Consider the following 9469-nt stretch of genomic DNA (forward strand, 5'->3'; position numbering starts at 1 on the left):
AGCGAGAAGGGGCAGCAAAGATACCCTACCGGGGATCAGGGAGGAAGGATTTTGCTATGTGTTATGGAACAGAAGGAAGTATTCATAGAATAAGAATAGATTTCATGGGCCACCTCAGCTAAGCAGTAGTAAAAACAGGTTTCCCTGGTCTGAAACTGCACCTGGCTGATGTTTCTCTAGTCTCTTTTTAAAAATAAACCCGTACAGGAAAGAGTCCACCATTAACTTTAGGTTCTGTATTCCACCTTCTCTTATACAGTGGTACCTTGGGTTACATACGCTTCAGGTTACATACTTTTCAGGTTACAGACTCCGCTAACCCAGAAATAGTGTTTCAGGTTAATAACTTTGCTTCAGGATGAGAACAGAAATTGTGCTCTGGCGGCGCGGCAGCAGCAGGAGGCCCCATTAGCTAAAGTGGTGCTTCAGGTTAAGAACAGTTTCAGGTTAAGAACGGACCCCCGGAACGAATTAAGTACTTAACCCAAGGTACCGCTGTACTTGATTAAACATGCTTACCCAAGCTTAGATGCTCACATATGAGCATTGCCATCTATTCCTTGCGCCATCTATTGATGCAGCATAGTGAGACTTACATTGTAACTCAGGGATGAGAAACCGGCTCTCTGGATGTTGTTGGCCTCCAGCTCCCATTAGTCCCAGTCTGCATGGTTAATGTTCAGGAATGATGGAAGTTGTACTCCAACAGCATCTGGATGGCCATAGGTTTCCCTATCCCTGGTGCAGAGGGATTAAGAGTTTAAGGGTTGTGGGTGAAATACATGCACCCTCATGTTCCTAGAGACACATGTAACAATGGTTTCAACCCCTTTACTTTGCTTTGATTCATCCATTTTACAGTGAAATGGCAAGCTGCCCCCTTCTCTTTGCCTGCCTTCCTCAGTTTTACTGCAGATCCCCCTGTTCCTCCTCCTCTTCCTTAGAAGCTGAAGTTCCACTGCACTGTAGCACCATCATCCATTCTCAATCCCTACTTTCACTAGTCTTTTTCTTGAATTGTTCTGATCTAATCTTTTTTGCTCTCCTGAATAGCCTGGGTTGGCTATTCTTGGTCTTGACTAAACAGTACAAAATCACACACTTGACTCCTTGTACTGGCTAAAATGTGCTAGACTGATCCAGCTTTATCAGACAGACAGGAGATAGTCTCTAGAATATAGTCAGGGTCACACTGGGAAGCAGGGTGTCCACAGAGGCCTTCCCAGGTGTTCACAGTGTTCCCCGCCCCCTGCTGAAAATAGATTCGAAAGAAGTGTTCTACTAAAGTCAATAGAAATAGGTTTCTTGGCTTCAGTGTGTGAGTGTCTATGGTGCTCACAAGCTACCCTAGTTTGCAAATTTGCCCACAGCCTCACAAAGGTTGGCAAACCATGACTTGGCACCACATTTCTGAGAATTTTTCTCAGCCACAGGCGTTCCACAACAGCTTATTCTCTGAACAATGAGAGGTAGTCTGCAGACTTTTTCAGAGACATGCCCTGAGCATGTATGGTACACAGTGGACTGAAGCTGGTTTGTTAAAAATGTAATGTAATGGTGTCACACACCCTCGCGGTAGAGCACACTGTGACTCAACCATAGCGAGCCAGAGTTTCAGACACAAACAGTCCCCAAATATGTATGAAGATACCAGATACTGAACCAATGAAATTTTGCATGCAAACCCTGTGCTCTACCTCTCATCCATGGCCCTTCCCTGACTGGTCACTTCTGACTGACTCTGATGTCATCTTTTGTGACCTCAGCAATTAACGTGCAGGGAAGGAATCCAACCCAGCACTCATTCTTAGACACAATGTCTGCCATAATAATGTAATGTTGAAAACTTCCCAAAGGAGAAAAACAAGTCAATTTCCCCCCCAGGGTGAGTTATTATAACATTGACATCTTGAGTGCTACGTTTTCCCTCACAAACAACTGAAGACCGAAGTCTATACATTGCTAATTTAATTATGTTCAATTCCTGGAAGTCATTGCTATTGATTACAGTGATGTATAAACAATGCTTTGACATTTGGCAAGGAACTCCTCTAGATTATGTTTTAGGGAAACAACCTCAATGATCTAACTGGAAAGTCTTGCTAAGGTTGTGCTCTTCCAAATATTTAACTGTAAGAGCCATTGAATATAGGAGCAATCATTTCCAAATAAACATGTACAGTTGTACCTTGGTTCTCAAATGGCTTGGTTGCCGGACAAATAAAACCATACTTCTCTAACTTGATAGATACACTACAAAGAGCAGTTCTCGAGGAGTTTAAAGTTAATAGAATCCCACTCACCACCACCACCCACTACTTGTCTTCAGAAGCAGCTTAACATGTCTGTCATGTTGCTGTAAATTTTCACATTCCACTGATGATAAAGTGAGCAGAAAGAGAATACTTTGTTTCTTGTGATTCCATGACTGAATGGATATTTGATTCACGATTGCTGGGTTTAACACTCAATCTGCTAGTTTGGGAATCTGCAATGAAAGGCTTCTGGGTCAAATTCACACACACACACACACACACACACACACAATCCCTCAGTGGCAACCCAAGAGAAATACAGTTGTACCTTGGATCTCAAATGGCTTAGTAGCCGAACTAATCGGCTTCTGAACGCTGCAAACCCAGAAATAAGTGTTCTGGTTTGCAAACATTTTTCGGAAGCCGAACATCCGATGTGGCTTCTGCTTGAGTGCAGGAAGCTCCTGCAGCCAATCGGAAGCCACACCTTGGTTTTCAAATGGTTCCAGGAGTTGAACAGACTCCCAGAATGGATTGAGTTCCAGAACCAAGGTACCACTGTATGAGATTGGCAGTAGAGGTGAGCAAGCTGGTGGTGCTCACCTGACCTCCTGCCAACCACATCACTGCCACTTACTGTGAGGTAGAAGGGGGGGAGTGAGGAGGTTGGCTTGGTGCAAATGCACCAGCAGAATCCATCTGGTTCTTCTACTGGTGTGTTTGCACCATAGTGACCTCACCACAGATTTTGCCTCCTCGTTTACCTTCCAGTAAGCAGCTGCAACGTGGACGATGGGAGGTCAGGTGAGTGCCACCATCCTGGCCTACTGTTGGGGATTGGACTGCACTTGGATTTCCTTAGTGCTAAGTATTCAGGTATTATAAAAGCCCATCAAACTTTGAAAGTTTTATCTTTATTGCTTCAGCTCTGACAACCGGAAATAAAACTGTTAATGAGAGCTTGGTCACTTTATACACAGTCCAGCTGATTATAACTATTTTAACCTGGTAACTGGAAGTCAGCAAATGTAGGATTAAGTTTAAGTCAATGGTATTACGTGTTGAAGAATGAAGAATGTTGATGTAACTCAGACAGAGTTGAAAAGAAAAGTTTTTGTGAGCGTAAAATTATCACTTGGTTTCCAGAAACTCAAAAGTAATTCACAGTATAAAGAAGAAAAACTCAATGGCATTGTGATAGTAAAATGCTTCAGTTGCCAATGACTTGGGAACTGTGATGTCTTTTACCACAGCCAGATCAACTGCTGACACTGGATTTCTTTTCCCCACTTCCCTATTTCCCTCCTATCTTTTTCTCCAAAAGGCCTCCCATACTGTCACCCCAAGAAGCTGTGAGTGATGTTTCCTCTATTGAACAACTTTCATCATTCATTCCGCAATGCTTCAGTTTGCTTTCATGTTTTTTCCTGCAGCAATGTAGTGTGTTGGCTAATGCATTTATGCTGAATATAATAAATCAAAGAAGTGTGCCGCCTCTGCCTTCTGAATCTACCCCTCTAACAGCAAGTTCTCGCAGAAAACTCTGCAAGGCCAAGGTATTGGAACTCAGGACAAAGAACCCCTTAGTTTAGCAAGAATCTTTAAAATCCACTGAGGTTGGCTTGGATTCTAACTAAATAAATGAATACAGGTTGCCAGAGATTAATCCAGCACCGTGTAAGAGTATTGTGTCAATAAGGAAACTGTTGGGCAGGAAAATGATGCACAGCTGTTGTGTCCTGAACTATATACCACAACATTCCACCTCTATAGTAACAAGAATTGTTACCTGTCCACTTTGTCTCCCTTACCTACCCCTGGCAAGGTATTACAAAATGTTCACATTATAAAACAAGGTACAAAGCTAAATCCTTTGGACTATTACAATTAATAAAAATTATTAGTGGAAAGATCAAGATAATTATAACTCTTTATTTCCAAATTAGCAATTGATTTTGTTGATTTCTTACAAACCACCAAGATTATCATCAAGTCAGTGGCCTCCAGTCTGTAGTTCTTCCATGTATATCAATACTGGACCCAGCAATCGGAGCATTCCCCGTCATTTCGTTACTTTCTTTTCCTGCCAACATTGTCCAATACAACAGGGGGCCTGATGATCAGTCTCAGGATGTTGGGACTACGCAGAAGGTCTTTCTGTGGTTAAAGGATTCAGTCCCAGTCTGAGATTCAAAGAAAAAAGTCTTCAGTACTGCCAGATGAGTACCACTGATCTATGTCCGAGTTTCTTGGCCTCCATCCAGAATGCAAGCAGTTTAGAGCTTTAGTTCCCCTATTCATGGATTTATTCTGCTAAGGTTGTCTCCCTGTTTTTTATTGCCAAGAGGGAGTTGTGCTATCAATACACATGTGACATATGATGTTTCCTTGATGCCATGCTATGACTCTAAGCACAGAGTTAACTATTCTGTTTCCCATAAGATACACTGTTTTGCTAGGGGGCATTTCAGAATCTCTATGCATCCAGTGGGGGCTGTATTGTGTGTTAGACTTGATGAAACTTCACAGGAAGAAATGAGCCCAGTCTCTAGATACATAGATAGATAGATAGATAGATAGATAGATAGATAGATAGATAGATATAGATAGATAGATAGATAGATAGATATTCAAAGGTCTTCCTCCTCCTGCCCTCCTCATAGTGTTTTACACTTAATGATTTATATTAGCAACGGCAGGTTTTATCTTGATTGCAGGCTGAGCCATTTGTCAAAGTGAAGAAAATATTTCATTTACCAGCACAGCAGTCTACTAGCCTATCAGTACAAAAGGCATTTCGTCAACATTCTTACTCATATTCTTACTGCAGATCTGAAAGCCTTGATTCAGAAGTCTCACTACTGCTAGTGGAATTTATTCTTTCATAAAGAGATGTAAAATTGCATTCACATTTTTTTTTTTTGTAGGTGATGATGCCCATGATCCTAAGTGCACTTACAAGGAAGCCATTCATATTGAATTCCTGCTCAGTAAAGAACAGTGCTATTTAGAAGTAAGACCCATTGAGTTCAGCATGATTTACTTCATGGTATAATAACACTGTTGCCTGTGTTAAATTTGACACATTTAGAAAGTCAATGAAAGATCCAAAATCTTATTCTATCAGGTTTTGTCACTTATAAATTTGCTATTATTTCTGCTATTTCACCACCCCCAAAAACTACTAAGGTGATTGTGTCAGCTGCTGGGAAGTTGCCTCTGTATCATTTCCAGAATGAGTGTGTGGAAGAAAATTGATGCCAAAAAAGATCAAACATACACAGTAAGATAATTGATCTTACATATACACTATATCAATGGATTAGGCCTTGAACACAGCAAATTTTTGACTCACTAGTGCTTCAGAGAAACCATTTCAGTTTATGCTATCATCAGAATAGATTAATCAGTAAATAACACATTATAAATGTAAAAACACCCACCAACATGTATATATAAAGAATTGCTTAGCAGATTCCAGAATCTGGAAATCATTAAATAAAACCAGCATAGTAAAACATTCAGACTTTGTTAATTTATCTTAGCGTAGGCCAACTAAAAATGATTGAATATCAGAACAGACCGTCATACTGCCACCATGCAAAATGAAATTATAGAGATGACTTCAGAAAAAAATAATGTCTACTTTAGAAAGAATATCACATTTTGTATAAGCTGGAGATGGTAGACAATAAATGTCTAGTCAAGTTACTCATCAATATGAATAGCGTCAACATGAAAAGAAGAGAAACCGAGAGAAAGTCTCAACATTTATTATGATGGTAAATTGGAGAATTGCTCCTACATTGCCCCAGCATTCTTCTGATATGTCCTAGGATGCTCTAATCTGTGTAGGACTTCCCCCAAACTTTGCAACCATAACACTTACTACCTGAGCCACTTATGCACAACAACCACATTTCACAACTGCATGAACAGGACAGATAAAGCAGTTGGATGCTTGTCCCATGCTTGTCTGTGGACAAGGGACTCTGGGGAGATTTCGGATTCATTTGATTTTCAGAGTGCCAACTGGGAGAAAACTGATATTCTGACTAATTTTCTAATACCATGGCACAGTTGTACACTGCTGAAGAAACAGTTGTTATATTCCTCCCAGACTAAAATGTGCATTTAGTCTCCCAGCCACTGTTTGATCAAATTTCTTAATTACTGGGGTACCATCTTTCTTCTGCACATATATGCCTGCATCATAGATGTATGGCACTCTGGAATCACAACACAGCCATGATTTTATGACATAAAAATTTGTGGGTTTTGATGGCACTGGACTTCTTCCTATGTGAACAGCACTAATTGTCCATAAGTTGTGACATTTCCATATGGCACCAAGCTCTGTGCCACAGTTCCTGCACAGAAGGCAAGCTTGTAGCTCTCATTGATAGCTCAGAGTTGAAGCTGATAATCAAATCTGAGGACTGTATTGAGTCTTTTGAAGAAGACCTGTGACACTATGCACCGGAAGTGTGGAAGGCAACCCTCATTTTGCAAAGACCTTTCCATAAACAGAGAAAGGTCATCTAAAGGTCCTTGTTTGTCAGTTGCCATTAAATATGGCCACCAGCTGAAGTCAGGGTGCAGTTTGCTTGCAAACATTTGCAGATGCAATTGGGGTCTCAGGGACCTCAACAACTGAGGACTTCCTGGAGCATGGAGTCTGACATAAAGGGCAGCATCCAACTAAAGAATTCAGCTAAAGCAAGGAGTTTTAGCTGCACAATAGACCCTCTCCAGCCTCTCATCTCCTTGCATGCCCCATAAATCTTCTCTGGAGGGTTGGAAGAAACCCTGGAACAGATTTATGGGGTTTGTGGAGATAGAAGAGGGCAGGGAAGTTCAATTCCACAGCTAAAACCCTTTGCATTAGTGGAACTGTTTAATAGGATACCACCCAAACATTTTATGATTCTCCTGCTGCTGTGATCTAAACCACTGAGCCTCTTGGGCTTGCTGATCGGAAGGTTGGTGGTTTGAATCCATGCAATGGGGTGAGCTCCCATTGCTCTGTCCCAGCTTCTGCCAACCTAGCAGTTCAAAAGCATGCCAGTGCAAGTAGATAAATAAGTACTGCTGCAGCGGGAAAGTAAACAGCATTTCCGTGCACTCTGGCACTCATCATGGTGTTCCATTGCACCAGTAGTGGTTTAGTCATGCTGGCCACGACCTGGAAAGCTGTCTGTGGACAAATGCCAGCTCCATTCGCCTGAAAAGCGAGATGAGCGCTGCACCCCATAGTTGCCTTTGACTAGACTTAACCGCCCAGGGGTCCTCTACCTTTTTTACCTTACTGCCTAAATGTGTTTGACCCCGCTTGCTGATGGAGGACTAAAAGAAGATTTTTTGGGGTCCCTTTTCAAAACAGGTATTTTGCCTTGTGTCAGATCAGGAATGAGATTCAGCAAGAAATTAACGGACTCACACAGCAAGTGTCTTTTCTATTTTTTAAAAAACCCTTTAATGTGATGCAGATTAATAATAATGCTGGATGAATACATTTGCATCTGTGTCTATTTGCAGGCCTCCTTGAAATATCGTGAAGCAAGCACACAGTTGGAATTGCACAAAGTGGAACAAAGGTGACATTGGCATTTAAAGAGGATTCATTGCTCTGAAAGTTTACAAGAGCCAGGGGGGCAACTTGCATGGGGAACACCTGTGCTTCCTTCTAGTTAGAACTGGATTGTACGCAAGTAGCTCTTATTTCTTACAGCAGCATATACAGCAGGTACCTTGGGTTGATGGGTTAAGGAACTGTTTGTTTTTAATCATCAAGGGAAGAGACCCAACTCAGTGGCTGATTCCACTAGGGAGGAAGTAGGCGTTCAATTAGGGCTTCTTAACTATGCATAGCATCCCTGCTTGTATTACAGTGAGCAAAATCAAGGCAGGCCCAGCCCACCTCTAGCAAGTCCCCTGCCTCAATTTTGCTCATACCCAATCCTGCCTTCCTCTGCCTTCTACCCTAACTCAAGTTACTGTGGGAAAGGCAGTGTGTAGTAAACAGAGGAGGATGCTAGAGATGGTGGCAGGAATGGCACTTTTAGTATCTTGTCTCACTGGGGGTGGGCGGATCTGAATATATGCTTCACCATCCTGGTGGGAAAAGATGATCTGAGCGTTATTTCCAGGCATGAAGAGGCCTTTTGATGAGAGGAAATAATACTCCCAGAACCTTTTTTTCCTCCTCTTCTTCAAGCTGGCACTTTCATCTGCTCCCCATTTTTCATTTGGTGGAGGTCTTTGTACTTCCATTAGTATAGAAATGATACATTCTGGTGTGTGTGAGAGAGGTGGGGGGGGGGAGAACCCTCCCATGAAGAACTGCGGTCACAGAGTTCAAGGCACAGCATCTTGTATCTCTAGTAAACCCCAGCTGCAAATGCTTTCATAGATTCCCCAGATTCTCTAGTCTAGATTCCATTCCTAGCTTTCATCAAACACTACAATTTAGTCATTCTGAACTCCCATTAAGCGATATGATGCACAGTTCTTTTGATAAAGACATGTCTGGAAATAAGCACTCGGTGTACCACATTACTAAATATTTCAGTTTTGCTATAATGGCATAGAGAAAATTGTCCAGTGATACTTCTGGAGAAGTATGGTCTGCCTGTACTCTGGAGAAAATGTATTCCATTTTCACTGCTTTCCCTCCAGACATTTATCTCTAGATGCCAGGCTAAGAGACAACAATATTAGTGTGTAAGGAGTTTGGTCTTTTCCTCCAAGCCTTTGGAAATATATGGTGGACTGATAAAGCAATGCAATACAGAAAGCTGCCAAAACAGATAAAATCTGTTAACCTAGATGCTTTACATCATCATAGGGTGCCCTCCCCCTTTGTTTTGATTTCTCTCCCTTCACATTTTTCCACTCTACATCTCTGCTTTATTCTTGAAATACGTTCTGAGGAACAAGTCTCTGACATGTAAAAATTCAAAGCTTATCTGAATAGAAACATCCTTTGTGCCAATACTATATATTTGCTGGATTCTTTAGATGAAGATTAGCAATTTGGGGAAGGAAAAAGTGGAAGGTAGGCTGAGCAGGATTCCAGAAAGATGAGAGAGACCCAATGTTGAAAGCAGTCCCAAGTGTTTGTCACCCCTTATGTATGTATTAGATGAGCACCATTGATAATCTAAAGCAGGAATGGGGAACCTGCAGTCTCCCAGACTTAGTTGGACTCAATC

General features: G+C 41.6%; 1 long non-coding RNA gene across 3 annotated transcripts; it reads left to right on the forward strand.

The window, feature by feature from the left end:
* Nucleotides 1-1782: 1782 nt before the first annotated feature.
* LOC309342628 lies at nucleotides 1783-9106 on the forward strand. 3 transcript variants are annotated; one of them, XR_014156932.1, is made up of 4 exons: nucleotides 1783-1885; nucleotides 3580-3811; nucleotides 7794-7852; nucleotides 8934-9106. It is a non-coding gene; the product is annotated as an uncharacterized lncRNA (long non-coding RNA). The 3 variants fall into 3 exon arrangements; XR_014156933.1 differs by lacking the exon at nucleotides 8934-9106 and adding an exon at nucleotides 8405-8494; XR_014156934.1 differs by lacking the exon at nucleotides 8934-9106 and having other exon boundaries at nucleotides 7794-7985.
* The last annotated feature ends 363 nt before the right edge of the window (nucleotides 9107-9469 follow it).

The sequence above is a fragment of the Podarcis erhardii genome, assembly GCF_964252035.2.
Source record: "Podarcis erhardii genome assembly, chromosome: 5".
Classification (NCBI taxonomy): Eukaryota; Metazoa; Chordata; class Lepidosauria; order Squamata; family Lacertidae; genus Podarcis; species Podarcis erhardii.